The sequence below is a fragment of the Ambystoma mexicanum genome, chromosome 2p (assembly GCF_040938575.1).
Source record: "Ambystoma mexicanum isolate Mex_15411 chromosome 2p, UKY_AmexF1_1, whole genome shotgun sequence".
Classification (NCBI taxonomy): domain Eukaryota; kingdom Metazoa; phylum Chordata; class Amphibia; order Caudata; family Ambystomatidae; genus Ambystoma; species Ambystoma mexicanum.
In genome coordinates, this window is record NC_090923.1 from 615,228,516 (window position 1) to 615,246,028 (window position 17,513).

Genomic DNA, 17,513 nt, shown 5'->3' on the forward strand with positions numbered 1-17,513 from the left:
ATCTATGAAATTAAGTAAAAAAACTTTGTTAAAGGGATGTTATGGTTAAGTTGCTCTACTAAAAACCTATGAAATTAAGTAAAAAAACTTTGTTAAAGGGACGTTATGGTTAAGTTGCGCTACTAAAAACCTATGAAATTCAGTAAAAAACGTTGTTAAAGGGACGTTATGGTTCCAAGTAAAACCGAAAAACCCCTGAAATTCGCCAGTTATGGTAAGCTAAGCAACCATAACTCGCACCACGACCGTGCACTGCTAAGACTAACACCCAGGACATCAAAGATGACATCACAAATGTAAAACTTTGAGAACTCACAATGTTTTTAGGCAATGCGCAGTGAGATTAAATGATTTGCCATGGAGCATACACTTTGGTTTAGAAGCGTTCTCTAAGCGGTCCACCCTTTTCTGCACCATCATTTTGGCACGGGCCGACTTGGCACGGCCATTCCGCCACAGTGACCTTTTCGGCGCACCCTTTTCGGCACACCCTTTTTGGTGAGAAAGCCATTCCGGCGCTGTTATTTTGGCGCAAGGGATGTTTGGATGTGACTGACTTTGCAGCCATGCCTAATGCCCTCATGCTAAATAAGAGCACGGGGCTGCACTGCAACAAACCTCGCCACCGCCCACTTGTGTTGCTTTTCTTTTCATTAAATTAAATTTAAAAAACACACATACCCTTGAAACCTGGTCTGCCAGAGTTTGAGGGCCAGCATTTAACCACTAGGCCACAAAGGCTTGGTGCTTCATGGGGAATACATTTCACACTTAACCTATAATTCAATATGTTCATTGATAAAAGTCTAGGTATGAACTTGTGAAAATCCAAACAATAACATTGTTGTAGCATAATGGTGCTGCATCTCAATTTCTATAAGGCCACACTTCTATGATAGCAGTGTTCAGCATAAATGTGATTGTTTTTATTTCATTTTTTCAGTTTTATAAAAATGTAGATGCTGTCTGTTATGAGATATTTAAAACTAAAAAAACACACAGCGTTCAGAACCGTGGACTGTCTGCCATCCATGTAGTAACTGGTGCCTCCCAGTTAATGCAGGGATGGGAAACCCACGGTTGCTGTAAAAATATGTTTTTTTTTTTTATTTTGCATTATTGACTGGGAGATTACAAGTAGCAGAATGCAATTCAGCAAAAGGAAAAAAAAAATTCTCTGAGCGAAAGACCTTCAAGGACTGACAATAGCACGGTTTAAAAAAGTAAATAATTCAGATACCAATTTGGTCGCCCATCCATGCAGTAACTGGGACTTACGCTTCTTAGCTTCAAAGCGGGCCGACCCTGCTTAGCTCCAAAACAAAAAAAGGACCAGCCCATTCCTCTAAGTGATCCTGTAAGCTTGACTCATTTATCAGGCAACATGGCCTGAGGAGGTTGTCCTTTTCCTTGCTTTGAAGCTAAGCAGAGTCTATCCTGGTTACTGCATGAATGGGAGACCTGGATGGCAATTAAGACAGTGATTTTTCATCCCGGACATCACTAAAGTTGTGGCAGAGGGGCCAGAGAGTGGGCAGTAGACAGAGGTGGCCACAGAGGAGGAGGAAAGAGGTGGTAAAGCCACTAGCGAGGTGGGAGAAGGAGTAGCAGCAGAAGGGAGGAAGTTGATAAGACGTGGAAAATGCCAAACAGAAAGGAAGTGATTGGGCTGAGAGCCCTCAACAGTGGTGGTACCATTTTAAACATGAATGATTGCTAAGGAGGAGTGGAAGGAGGCCAAGAAGACCACGCATTGGGTGTCGCCATTAATGGGAGAGGAGAGATAACAGAGTCCATATGAGGGGTCAATAGGTCCAGAGAGGCCACGTCAAAGAGGATGTTGGTGAGAGTCTGTCTGGAGGATGCGCTGGTGGCTATCAGTGATGGGCAGACCGGGTTTAGAGAACAGGATATCCTTCTTGAACATTTTCCTTCCAAACTTAGAGTTTCCAAACTCACATCAGAAACACCGCCGGTAACAAACCATGAGGGGAACACAGGGAACAGCATGGACGGAAGACAGGGATGGGGGAGGACAACAGAGAACACCACAGAGAAACAACGGATAGGCACCCATACAAGTACGTCAACCGCTGGAGGGGAAGACTAATGGATGTGCAGAGACAGAGCAAGAGCAAGAGACAGGCATTAGGTTAAAGAATGCGCAATGCAAAACATCCAGATTCGACTTTCCTAGAAAGATGGGAAAAGGCCTTGTTTTTTAAACACAACAGCAATGCAAAACATGTGGGTTCACTTAAGTGAGGCAAGCGTGGCCAATCAGGGGTCGGGGAGGGGTGGGAGGCGGAGGGAATGAGGAAGAGGAAGGGAATACGAGGCAAAGGCTGCAGTGCAGCGAAACAAAAAATACCCCAACAACAAATTGACTTTTTGAAAAATAATGCGGCGGCACTGTGGAACACAAGCACTCACTCCAATGTCCTCCTGATGGTAGAAAGTCATGCTGAGCGGCGGCAAGGAGGCATAATGGCCGGAATATGCAACAAAGGGCAGTACATGCAATCAGGGATCGGGGCGGGTGGGAGATGGGAGGGAATGAGGAAGAGGAAGGGAACATGAGACAAAGACTGCGGTGTGGCAAATCCAGCAAAATACCGCAACAACAAATGGAATTTTTTTTAAAAATAAAGCAGAAGCACTGTGGAACACAAGCACTCTCCGATCTCCTCCTGATGGTAGATGGCAGGACATTAACCAACTGCCCACCACTCATTATGAACGAGCAATCCCTATGTGCATGTATGACCATCTAAAAGAGTGTGGCCAGAGTGTCCACACCAAAACAGAAGCACAGATCGTAAGAGCATCTGTGGGTATACCTTGAGGTCACCACTGATTGGTGGCAGTTATCTTCATAGGGGGAGCCCCCTCAAACAATGTAACATTCTTTTTTAATGAGAACAAGCATGTTGAATTCCTTTGAAATAGTAGCCAATTGGTATGTTGCTCTTTAAATCTGGGTCCAGTCATTTTAGTGTCTATGCTTCATTGGGCCCATCTGAACGCTTTCAGGTATGCTAAGAGTGGTATGCTAAGAGTGCGGGTTGCTGTGTCTTTATGGAAAGGGATAGTTACCAAATCACTCAATTGCTGCTCGATACCACCCTCCCCCAGTCCTTCTTTGCACATGACATTATATCAATGTTTTAATCTTCCAAGCCCCGTTCCTTCACCTCAGTTTTTGTTCAGCTATCTCCACCACTGGCAACACTGCTCATCCAGGGCCACGCGTTTCACCTCATCCCCCAAACCCCCGCTTGCAGTTCGTGTGTCCCCATGTAAAACACCCGCATCCTGGATGGAGACAGCAGGAACACACTTAGAAAGATATTTTCTGACCAAGCAAAAGGATGACAATATTTTGGTTCCACTCGCTGCCATCCCTCACACCTTTGCAGTGATTGTCTTAAGCTCAGTTCTGCCTCACTTCCTCCCCCTGAAGCTCTTCAGTGCTGAGGAATTAATGGCCAGAAAGGCCCCTTTCTGCTGCAAAGTGAATGCGGGTGATGGCGGGGACAGAGCGAGGCATGCCGCAACTGCTCATCCAGCCTGCGTTTCCCACTCGTGCAATATCATTGCGTTCAAAGGATCAGGAACATGGGTCTGGGCGTATTTTGTTTCTTCCGAGGCAAACCTACAATCTGCTCGGGTCTGACGATCAAGCACTGTGTGTTTCCCGGGGTCACAGCCCCCTTGGGACTTACAGGCTGCATCATTGGCTTGGCAGACCATGCTGTAAAGAACTTGACAACACGTTTCTTATGTCATCAGCAGCATAGCCTTTCTTATGCATGATGGTGAATTTAGAACTGAAAGACTACCAGTCACTTTTCAATTCTGTGACAGTTAAAGCGAGCAACACAATAAAGCACCCTTTTACAATGTGTTCATACCCATAAAGTCTAATAGCTTGATATGCTAAAAAGTAAAGTTTGCTTTGATGCCATTAGTTGAATGTTCTTAAAACCATACATAAAAACATGCTGGAGGTTTGTGACGAATATCCAAACCCAAGTGAGTATATGACACAACTTATTTTATTGTGTGTCTTAAAGCACAGAAAATAAAGTGGGTAAATAGATATTTTCCCTTTTACATATTATAGTTTTCCACTCAGGATGTGGAAAATAAAGGTGCACTGATATTATTTTGACCCACCATGATGCTATAAGGATTTACATGTTGTCATGATACTTTACTATGCAATTTGTGTATTTTCCAAGTAAACTCTATAGAACAGTATTATTTTAGGTCTTGACACCCAAAACTTAAACATTTGTTCCAAGTAAAGCGTGGAAGAAGGTGGCCATGCACAAATTGCAGAGCGGTTAAAATCCCTGCTTCGCTGTTTAGCGAAAGTGTGTGATCCCGGGCAAATAATGTAATCTCACCCTGACTACAACTGAAAAAATTGGAGTGCTTATAATTGATTACATTTACATGGGGTGTACCTAAAATCATCTTCGAATAAGTATTCGGCTGAATTCCGGCTGAAAATTAGGTATTCGGTTTTGACAGAACACCTAATGCAATGCTTACTCGAAGCCGAAGTTACTCCCCTACTAATTATAAGTCATTCCACCTCCTGCAGTCCCTGGAACTGACCTTAACTGCAAGATACGACTGATTGATAATGGGGTCTGTCAATGTATTCACCTAAAACGGGCGACTCCCACTGTGGGGTCTGGTCTGAAAGAAAACTACCCCAGATACTGGAAGCCCCGTCGCCTGGGCTTATGCTGGACCAGGTGAAAGCATCCCTTGGTGGCCTCCAAAAGCCCCCTCGACTCCCTTGCCTCCATTTTACGCCTATCCTAGGACTATGAACCAACATGTTAGCGCACCCCCTCACCGGGCTGCGTGGAGAGCAATCAAAAGCAGGCAACGCAGCTAGCGGTGCCCGCTGGCCCCAGAGCAGTTCCTTCTTTTCTTTAGAGCCTGTGCCTGACTGCCCACTAGGTTTACACCACCGCCCCACCTATGATCACCTGGTGGGAGAGGGATGGGGGGCGGCTGGAGATATATCACCAGCGGCAACATCTCAATCTTACATAGCCCTTAATGCAGAATGCCCACACTTCTGAGTGCTGTAATAACATCTGTAAATAGTGTCACAATTGAGGCCCTTTGGTTTTAAAATTCACTTTACAAAACAGAACCCACCAAAGGATGCCCCATCTAGTCAGCCTCCAGTGTTAAATCTGCATACATCTATGGTGTTTGAGAGAGCCTGCCCCCACAGTCCCCTCGTTGCTATAAAGTGCAGCTATTAACAGCAGCTCTCAGAGTGAAGAGGTGTTAAAGATCGATTGAAACACATAAACGCTACCCACCAGAGTCAGCAGGAGGTAGAGCCAGAAAGGCAGGAGAAGGCTGCATCCCAGAAGGATCAGGTGAGGATGCAATGTCGCTCCTTTCTGCCTAGGGTTACGGGATTTCCAATCAACAGAAACAGGCCAAACAGCCAAGAAAGAAATGTTATTGACACTTTCAAAACTGCACGGGGGGTTACTTTCAAAACCAATACCCCACAGTCTCAAATTAATGTCCGGCCTTAGGACAGGCGTGTGTCTTTTGGGTATAAATGAGGAATATTAGTATATGGCTGTGTACGCATGAGGTTACCTTCAAAGTCCATGGTGGGCAGAGAACACCCAACATGCAGAGTAAGGAAACAATGAAGTAAGAGCCAAGCCTTGAGAACTGACTGTGGCGTGCATAAACATAAACATCACGAAAATGGTAGACCAGTCCTGATAGCACCTTTTCCAGACTGGGCACCAGCCACCCTGCTAGTCACACTGGATGCCAATAAGGGCAGTGCCACCTTCCTAAATCCTCACTCAGGCACATCCATCCTCCACACTCACTCATTATTTTACTTTGCTCATGTGCTGCCTCCGGGCCCCCTGTAAGTCTCTGTATTGTGCCATGACATTCCTCCAAAGGTAGACGACAGACCCCAAAGCTGCCACTGTCAGCAGGACACGTGTAGTAGGCAGCACTGATGGAAGCAGGCAGAGTTGATCATTTCAGGCACTACTTATGTCCAGCATGCCTTACTGATGGCAGCATGCCTTACCGATGACCGCGGGCTGCGCCACCAAAAGTGGAGATTACAGATGGCAGCAGCCAATAAATCTAGACCAGTTCCCATTTTTGCTGGCGTGCATCTTATGGGAGCCACATCTGCCAGAGCAGCTTCTGTGTTATGTGCAAGGCAGGCCAATTCAATGCCTGCAAAGAATTAATGTGTTCACATATGAATAGGTAGAAGGGGATGGCAGAGCAATGAAAGCTGTGCTCTCTCCCTCCTCCTCCCTCCACCATAAGCAGTGCCCATAATGTCTCCTTAAGGGCCCTCACTTTCTAAAGCTTAGTTACAGCTGTGATCTAATTATAACCATGCCCTTTTATGTTTAGTTTTGCCTTGTTATGCATATCTTGATACATTTACAGTAGTAATCTACTATTTAGCAACTATTCGGTCCGGTCAAATACTTAGGTCAACTATTTGGTATTCGGCCGAATAGTACATTTACTATTCAGTACATTCCTACCGTTTACACCCTTACTGTAGGACCTTTTTAATAAGTGTAGGGACAAATTGGTGTATCACGGTGCTCCACTGCTAGTGGCTCAAATACTGTCACAAAGAATTGCATTATTGCTGCACTGGCCCACACCCAGTTTCTTAACACTTGAATTGACAGGCAAACATAGTCTCACCAGCCAGTCAGTGCACCAGAGATTTTAGTATAGCGGACTAACTGTGGTAGTACCAACATTACATGTTGCTTGGACTGTCCAGACTACTGCCCCACACTCTGCAATGTCCAGTTATGCTATGATATTGAGTTTTTCTGTGCACACCAATTGCCATTTTTACACTTTCTAGGACCTTCGGGGTCTGCAAGAAGTGGGTGTTTTCAGACTTAAAGGAGAGAGTTAACTGATTGTTACATTGAAGCTGCACAGAATAGTCTCATTACATTGAGTAATGAAGCTTGATGACCATACACAAGTAAGTTTGCCACTCCTCCACTATCTTTGAAGTTAGCGCCTCTCCAAACATTTGAAGGGCTAGCACCCACCAACATTTTAGCCTTGGTGCACCCCTCGGCACTTGCATTTTGTTAGGGAAGCCTTTCCTCGAAACTGCCGGTGTTAAAATTTTACTGTGTTTGTTTAGAAAAATGTAATTGAACAAACACAGTAAACCTTTAAAGCAGCTACTTTCAAGAAAGACTTCCATCGCCTCTCTGCATATTGTGCTTTAAAATATACCATTTGATAGTTGGTCCCCACACCAGACCATGGGGGGGTAGAACAGAGGAGGCGGGGCATCCAAGTTTGCAATGCCTGTTTTCTGAAGTGGCCCCTCCCATCACCACTTAATCCCCCGAAATGTAGATTTTGTTGCTCCCCTGACATTTCCTACTATACTTCTGCCATTTCATCTGCAGCAGACGGAGACAGCGGTGAGGAGGCAGCATTTACTTTCCGACGGAATCGCTAGAATTAAACAAAGGGCGTGGAGGACAATGATATAATACTAAGTGATGCATCATCTGTGTCTACTATATTTATGGTAATATATTACATGTGTTCAGTAATGGTGTCCAATTTAGCCCATTCAGATATATAATCAGCCCTCTCAGGCTCCACGTTATACTGTTCTACTCTTCCACCCAGTCAAAAGTGAAATGTTATCAAACCAGCTCCTTATACTTTTCTGTGCTCCTCAATTGAGGAGCATTCTCCACTCACAATCTAAAACAGACTATCCCTCTTCCTCACCCAAGTTCCCTCCCCATCGGTTATCTAAGACCCATTGTCACTCTGCAACTGCTGCTCCCCAACTCCTCATCAAAGGCCCATCCCTGCCACCACACAAGGCCCAACTTTGAATGTCTCCCAAAGCCCATCCTGCTGCTCATTGTAGGGCCATGTTTGTTCCTCAGCAGATAGGGATACCTTCTCCCCTAGCAAGGCTAATCCATCCTCCTCATTGAAGGCCAATCCTGGTTCCTCACGGGGTGCCCATCTCTCATTCTCATTTAAGGCCTATACCTGCTACTCATTTAAATACTAACCCTGCTCCTCACCTGCGATCAGTCACTGTTTCTCAGCCAAGGTCTATCCCCACACCTCACCAGAGGGAATTGCCTGCTATTCACCTGCCGTGAATCTGTACTCCCCATATAATGGTCATCCACCGTCTTCATCCAAGGCCAATCCATGCTCCTCATTCAAGGCCCAACTCTTCCTCACACCTAATGCTCTTCACTGCTCATCACCTGGGACCCATCCATGTTTCTCACCTAAGGACCTGAGACACCTTTAATCAAGGCCCCTCTTTGGATCTCACCCATTGCACAAACCTTCTCCTCTCTCAAAACATAATATGTGCTGCCTATCCTACTTTCTCAAAACGTTTTAGTTTAATTAATTCTACTATGTTTCTATTTTAGATAATTAGAAATCTGACAAGATTCTTAGTTTTGTTTTATTTCAAACAATACATATATAATACCATAGCGTGACAAATTGACTATGAAGTTTCAGAAAACATATTTCTTAATAACCTTTAAACCGTTGATTGAAAACATCTGAAGAAATGCACAGTAAACTATTGAGGAAGCCGCTCCTGCATGGACAATTTCAGAATTGATTATGAACGGCTTCATATTTGAAACATTTTTTTTCACCATTTTTAAAAAAAAAACTTTTAACATGTTGTTTTTCTAGAGGAAAACACATTATTTATTCAGCCCAAATATCTCAAAATTGGTCACTTAAATGCTTACAAATTGTTTGGCATGCAACTAGAACCCATCAGGAATTGGTGCATTGAAAATAAAATGAAAATATACTTGGCCAATGTTAAGATATGAACTATTTAAGATTCATCTATATATGATGCATGAGCAGAATTAATATGGACCATTGATATGAACCTTATACATATGTGTAGATGATGTACATTGCACACATGTATGCTACTATATGCAGGGAAACACACATCAAAGTCAAGGCTGACTTTGATATCAGCTTTCAGGAGTTGTAAAACTCATGTACACCTCTTGTACATATTGAAAACCTGACTTCAATGTAAGTGTTAATACAAACTGGAGGTGTAAAGGCCATGTGCATTTTATGACTCTATAACCAACACTCATTTGCTAATTATACACCATACGCTCACATGTTAGACACTTACACACAAAACACACAAATGCCTTTAACCACCAAGTCGTATGACACCCTCTTATGACACATGCTCTTACGACACCCGATCTTATGACATATGCTCCTACAACAAATGCACACATATGATGCACTCTTACCATGTGTGCTCTTACGAAACACAGTTACGACACTAATGCTTCATGTTGTTATGCTATTACAATGCTTGCTCAGACTCAGTGTACAGCTTGTACACAATATGTACATGTACATGCTCATACTCCTCACACTCTTATGACACACTTACGACACTCATACTTATGACACATGCTCTTAATACACACACGCCTATGAAACACACTCTTACGACACATGCTCCTTCAACACACGATACTAAGACACACAGACCTACAATGCATGATCCTATGACACAAACACAGACACACTTTCTTAATACAGATGCTCTTATGACATAGACGTACAACATATACAGTTATGCCACTTGATGTTATGCAATATAGAGACACACGCAGGATCAATGTACAGCTTCTATACAAAATATACATCTACAATGTGCGCATGACACATACTCAGAATCAATGTCCAGCTTTTATAAAAAATCTACATATACATGCTAAATATGTGCAGTATGCACATGTACACTATTATACGTCTGAGAACTCAAGTTCTTCTCAAACTTATGTGATTTACTCCAATATTTGCCATTGACTATATCAATATCTGCCTGATCACAGTCAACTACAATTGGTTTTTGTTTTTGTAAAATTCTTACAATTCTTTCTCTAAGCTACAAAAAAAAAGGCATCTATGTCCATTAAAGGACATATTTCACAAGTTCATTTGTCCAGGAATTGAATTCTGAAGGGAGTATCCTGTTTCTGTCAGAGCGTTTGCTATTTAGCCGTCTAGATCAAGCAATTAGGGTCACTCTAGGGGTCGAGGTCTCTGTGAGGCAACTCAATAACAGATGGTGAAGTATACCCTCCTATACAGGGGTGTATACAGAGACGTTTCAGTGAGATAAAGGTATTTCCTCGCCTTCATGGGGCGACAGGTAAGTAGTGAACCCTGCAAAACCACACGATGTCTGCATTAGTAAATACAAACCTACATTTATGGACTGACCTTCAACAATAATCATATCGATTCACTAACCTGGGGGGGTTCGTGCTGTGTCCGCATGCAATGCCGGACTGGATGAATGTAGGAATTTAAATAGGTTTCTGAGGGAGGTAAAATGAATAAATCCTTCACCTGCATGTTGGAGGACCTGCAATACATGACATGTAGTTCAAGTGGTGTGTTGTACCAAATTTACTTGGTGACACTAAAAACAACTTAAAGTATTCTCACCCGAAAACAATAATATGTGCTCCACGTTATAGGGTTGATCGGTGTGTGTAGTCGTGAATCTGCCTGTGTAAAAAGAAGGCTGCAAGGGGCCATCAGAGAATGGGTCACATGTAGTAGCCATTAGAAAGAAGACAGTGCAGTGCTGTGAGAAATTACTGGAGAGCGTATTGGGGCCTGTATGTTATCTCATTTAGCTCCTCTATTTCATACTTGCTGTGTTCGTCTTGCTCTTGCTCAGCTTCACAGTGCATAATCTGGTGGAGCCGAGCAGGATCCCAATTTTCAAGTACACACTCAGAGAGCAGCAACAACCTCTAGACAGTCAACAGCAGCATGTGCGTGCCTATTCTTGATTTTCTGAATGGCGATTGGCCGAACGCTGTGCATGCATACATTGCATTTTAAACCTAATTAACCAAGGGACAACTGTAAATATGTAGGCCTTGTGCTGTCAGATTTACTCAGTGTTTTGTATCCATGCAGTGTTAAATAACAACATTCCCATATACTACCTTTGGGTATTTCAACGAAACGGCAAATATTCAATGAGACCCCTGATGTGTCATTGAAATGTATAGATCCACCACATTTCCTTACTCAGCAGGGGGCTGCCCATGTTTGCTCCTTTATGAACATCATCAAGCCACCACCAGGTAATACCATCAAGTGTGTGACGATATTCAATGAAATGTGCCACCATGGGTGCTTCAGGTTTCCTGCACCTAATGCAATATCTATGCTCAGTTATTCTTTTATGAACTGGTCTACTGGTGTGTGTAAAATACTGTTTACCACATGGCCATTCTATGCAATAGATTGCATTTGTTGTTTTGCAATTGGAGAAATGTTTCAATTGCCATGTCTTACCATGTATCTCAAACAAATTACATTGTTTGCAAAATCTGCAAACAGTGCATGAACCAAATGGGTAGTGGCCCACAATTTCTCTGAGATTCCAGGGTGTTCTTTTGTGAGGTACTCTTTGGAACTGGGAATGGGTGAGATAGTATTTTACATTTTTAGATCTCCTGAGTGCCTGCCATTCATGGGAGCGGTTCATAAGGAAAAACCAGGCGAACTGGTGGCCAACATTTCTTAATCCAAACATGAATTTGTATGTGCTGAGACAAAATGTGGTAACGCACATTATTCTTTCTTATGTGCTGTGTTGCTCTATGGGTTGCAGTAGGGCCTCACGTGGTGTGGACTGGAACCTTTTGCATGATCTAGAAATTGTTTTGGTGGGCTACAGCTTGGCTTTGAGTCGATGATCCAGATCATCTGCGTGTACATAAAAATCATCTGCGTGTACATAAAAATCCTCCAAAGTGGTGCAATATCACCTAAGGAGAAAATATTTGACATAGGACACATTATCTTTGAGTATTTTTGGATGGACGCTGCTGTAGTGCAGCAGTGTATTTCGGTTGGGAGGCTTTTTGTACAGGCTGCGCATCAGTTGGCCTTGTTGATATAGGATGGTAAAATTTAGAATTTTATTTTTTCAGAGTCCTGGATCATTGTGAACTCTATGTTGGTATTTTGTTTTTTGATCGCAGTGTGAAAATCTGATAGTAACTGCATGGGGCCCCTCCATATAAAAATGACTTAGTCTATAAAGCAATGACATTTTCTAATATTATGGATAAATGGGTTGGTATTGTTGTAGATAAACTTCTCCTCGAACCAGGCCATATATAATATCTCCATGCGGCCCGCAAATGCGGTGCCCATTGCTGTCCCACACTTTGGCAAATAAAATATGTTGCCAAACACAAAATAGTTCTTGCTGAGGGCGATGAATAGCAAGTCTAGGATGAATTCTGGTGGCACCTAAAGTTGGGTGTTCTGTCTAGACAGACATTCCCTTGCACATTCAAATTCATGCTCCTGTGGAATGCTCATATAGAGTGCTTCTATGTCTACCAGTGCCTTAAGTGGCACTACAAATCGAGCCGGGGCTCATCGAGGGGGCGTGGCCTAATAGCGGGGGTCCTGCTGGCCCGCTAGGCCATGCCCCCTTGACAAGCCTCGGCTAAATGGGCTACTGGCACCCCTGCCAGGCAGCAATTTCTAGAGATCAGCACCCTCTCCTCTAGGGAGAGGGTGCTGATCTGCACTTATTGTTCATAGGCTTGCCTGGCAGGGGACAGCGCCTCGCCTATTCAGCCTTAATGGTGGCACTGCCCCTTGCCAGCTGGGTTGGGGCAGCGTCACCATTAAGGCTGAAAAGGTGAGACCCCTGGAAGCAGAGGCCCTGTTCCTTAAGACTGAAACTCCCGTGAATGCACGGGAGCTTCAGTATTTAGAAAGCAAGGCCTCTGCTTCCAGCGGCCTCAGGTTTTCTCCATAATGGTGCCGCTGGCCCACGGGCATCACTTGATTAAAGGGATGCCTCACAGGTGCGGCGCCACCATTATGGCTGAAAGGCATTTTTTTCTGAAGCCTGAAGCTCTCGCACACGAGCGAGAGCTTCAGGCTGTAGAAAAAAAATCCTTTTCATGTAGTGCCCGGGGCTGCCAAGGGAGATTAGTGGGCCCCTGCAGGGCCCTGCCTCAAAAAGAAATTTCGGAGCCGGCCAGGGCCCAGCCCCGGCAGACCCCGGCCCACTTAAAGCCCTGATGTCCACAGTGACCACAGGTCATTGTTGGGGTCAAAGACTTCACACTCAAAGCACTGAATGGTTTGCAATGAATCTCTCAAAAGGCATTTAATGTTTGCACTGATGGGCTTAAGAAAGCAGTCTATGAATTTACTTATATGCTCTAGCAGTGAGCTACACCCCAACACTATGGGTCTTCCCGGGAGGAGAGGGGGTGATGTTGGTCTTTATTGGTTTTAGGAATTCCATAGAAGGAAGGGATCCTGCCCTTAGAATGGTTGAGAAACTAAAACTCACTAGTGGAAATCCAGTCATGCTTTAGACCACTTGTGCGGTTTCCAAAAGGTCTTGCTTAATGTTGTTGGTAGGGTCTCAATGCAGTTTGATATAGTTCTCTTTCTTCTCGAGAAAATCCATAACCATGGTGTAGTACTGGGTTTGATTTAAAACCACAATGCCCCCACCCATATCAGCTGGTTTGATAATCAAATTCCTATTGGTATTAAGTGTTTTCAGAGCTGCTTGTTCTGGAATGGCACGATTGTGTCGTATGTGGGATGTGCTGTTCTGAAGCTTATGTAGCGCATGTAAAAGACACCTTTGAAAAGTGAACAATTCCTTTGCTATCTGGTTGTCAGTCGGCAGAAGTTGGACTTGACCTTAAACCTTGTGTTGACCTAAAACCTGTACTTGTGTACAGGCGCATTATAAATACCATATCATATCATTACCCTATGCCATCCTCAGATGTGGTAGACTCATTGTCGGGAAAGAAATACTTTAATCTCAACTTTCTAAAGAACTGGTGAATTTTGGATTCCAGGGGTTTGGTGGTACAAATGAAAGCACCTTGGCCAATACTTGTGCCTCAGACTGGGTCAATACTACCCCAGATAAATTGAACACTGGTTGCGTCAGTGGGAAGTCTATCTCCTCCAGGGGCATCTCTGTGGTCAAAATGACATGAATGTCTGTGGGGGAAATTGGTCTTCTGGTTAGGGGTCCCTGAATCAACTTCTGAGACCCCCCACCCCAGCCTAAAAAACGTCCTGCAATAGGTCCTGCGAGGGCATTGTGCATAGTGGTCCTTATCTGAATATCAAGCACATTTGAATCTGAACTTGAGGAATCAGAAAAGGTGACCCCTATACGTTGAGGATACAACTGATCATCAATAGGGTAATCACTCTCATTGTTACCATTCTCCATGCAATGTGCTGCTAGATGTTGGAAAACGGTTTCCAGTTTAAACTTCCTAATGTCTTTCATTAGCTTTTTTTTCTGTTTAGTGTAACAGTTTTGAATGAATCAAACTGCTAATTAATTTCTCGCAGTTTAGACAGCACATCTTGAATGATGGTGTTTTCACTAATCTTTTTCTCCTGATTCTCTAGAACTTTTTGAATAGTGTCTACAACCCTGTGTGCTGTTGTTATCACAAGGACCATGAGGTCCCTCCTACACTTGGTTGCTATGCGACTGAAACTGGTCCTGTATTGCCTGTCATCCATAAAGAGCAGTGATTCATTTCTCTCTTTCTGGCCCTTAGGGATGACGCTGGCTTTGAGGTACTCCCAGAGGAAGTGCCCATGCAGTTCCATCCAGAAGTACTTTTTTCAATTTAAGCATATCCTCTGCTGGTGATGAAGTGGATTGTTGGTCAGACCCTGTCAGGTTTAAACACAAATGGGCCCCTGATGACATCTGCGATGTGTTCATCCGTAAAGCTAAGTGTATTTCTTCTTCCATTGTGTGTGGAAACCATGCTATTGCCAAGTATGTGAAAGTTTGGGCCCTAAGTGCTAACTGATTTTGAAAGGCGTGCAGTCAAACACGACCACCGGGTGAGTTGATGAAGAGCAACAAGGTGCAACTAAACTAACGTTAGTTGTTCCACGGATGCAGGCAGAACCTGCAGACAAATTATATATATTAATGGGTGTGCCCCTACTGACGTGTGCTGGGGTGGATTTTAACCAATAAACAATATGCAAGCTCCAATGAGAGATTTCTAAAATGACTTACTTTCTCACACTAACTTCTAGCCTCATATAGAGTGCTCTGGTGTGAAGATTCAGGACCTTTGCAGAGGTACATCAAATGTGATCCTTTGTAGTTTCAAGGAAAATGAACTCCATGACAAAAACATGATATGCTATACCACACAGTCTTAAAACACATGCTCTTCCGATGCACACTCTTACATCACACTTATGACACAATCACACCCTACGTTCCTAAAATATATGCTTTATGACACATATGGCCTCATTATGACCCTGGCGGTGACTGTATGAACGGTGCCAGTAAGGCACTGGCACCGTTCATACCGTCCCGCTGCATTACGAGTTCTGCTTGTGGGTTACTGACAGCCCACCAGTTCTTAGCTGGCGGGCTGTGCTGCACCCATGAGCATAACTTGTGATATGCTATACCACACAGTCTTAAAACACATGCTCTTCCGATGCACACTCTTACATCACACTTATGACACAATCACACCCTACGTTCCTAAAATATATGCTTTATGACACATATGGCCTCATTATGACCCTGGCGGTGACTGTATGAACGGTGCCAGTAAGGCACTGGCACCGTTCATACCGTCCCGCTGCATTACGAGTTCTGCTTGTGGGTTACTGACAGCCCACCAGTTCTTAGCTAGCGGGCTGTGCTGCACCCATGAGCATAACTTGTGATTGCGCAGGCACCATTATCAACGGTGCCGGCGCAGCCATGCTCCCCACCCCCATTCTGCCCATTCATCTCGTAATGGGCTGGTTATTGCCGGTAGTGAGCATGGCTGTAGCCATGTAGTACTGTAGCCTGTAGTACTAAGAGCATTGTTTTTCTGTTCCGAAATGAACCCTCATTTCGGAACAGAAAGAACAAAGTTTTTAAAAATGGCCGCCTTGGAAGGGAAAACAGTCGATTTTCCCTTTCCCTGGAGGCCATTCATACTGAATGGAAAAAGGTAAACAAATAAAATGGGCGCCATGGAAAGGGAAAAGGAACTACACATAGTCCTGTCTCCCTTTCCATGGAGGATATTCAAAAAATAAGAAAAATGTCAACAAGGAAAATGGCTACCATGGAAAGGAACAAGGTACTACGTGTAGTCCCTTCTTTCTTTTCATGCTGCCTGTCGCGGAACGGGTGTGGACGCACTGGGGGCAGAAGTGTTCCCCGTGTGTTTGCTCCTGAAATGGACCAAAAAGCAGGTAAGTGGGGTTGGGATGGCGGGGAGGGGATTGTTTGGATTGAGGGGGGAATAGGGGAAGGGAAAACACTTACTTGAATCCCTGGCTGGGGAAGATGGCAGCCTCCAGCCATGTGGTGGTCCAGAGTGGGGATTGCCCCATTCCTAACCTCCTCAATGGCTGAGGGGCTGCTACACACCCCTGCCGGGGACAAAGGAAAAGAATGTCGGGAGAGGGAAATCCCCTTCGGGTAAAACGTCGGCGAGGGCCAATCAGATTGATTGTTACAATCTGATTGTACCTCACCGGGTACTAATTGACACTTGCAATAATATTGTGAAAATCGTTTACAGAATTCTAAGGTGTTGTGGATGGGAATAGTTTGAATCCCCTTCAAAAATATTTCATAATATAACAGCAGATCATGGACACAGAAAAGAAGCTTAAGATTCCCACCTCTACAGGCTATGGATGCTGTGGATCTCTTAGTGTTTTCAACAAAATAATTTATAAGCGCAGTAAAAAATTAAAAAATACATTAGAACTTATTATAAACTGCACAAATCATATGATAGTGACCCCCGATAAAGAAAGTTCAGCTGTTCTGAAAGGAGAGTCATTGATCTAGATGGAAACAATTGTGTGAATGACACTAGTTTTACACAGTTCAAATGTATGTATCACCAAGGGGTTCCAATTGATTGAAGGGTAAAGATAAACTGATGCTTACTGAAAGTTTATACTTGAACCAATTTGTAATGGATGATCAATTGTGTATTTTTATGAGTCTGTTTTTAATGCACAGGAACAACAACTTTTAAATCACCTAAAGATTGTATCCTTTTTTATGGAAATTCTGAGGTTGAGAGTTTTTGATGCACATGATGTTGAGTGGTTTGAATTTTATGAATCATTAGTTACAGATTCTGTTAATATTTATTTAATATCTACTTAAAATCTAGATTGGTGGCAACGCTTGCTATATCAGAACGCACACCCTTACTAAAGTTAGGTTATGACATTACTTTAAATAAATTAAAGATAAGGGGGGATGGTGAATATCAAATGGAAGACTTAGAAAAACATGGTAAAGAAGGTATACAAACAAAGGTAAATCACTTAGGAAT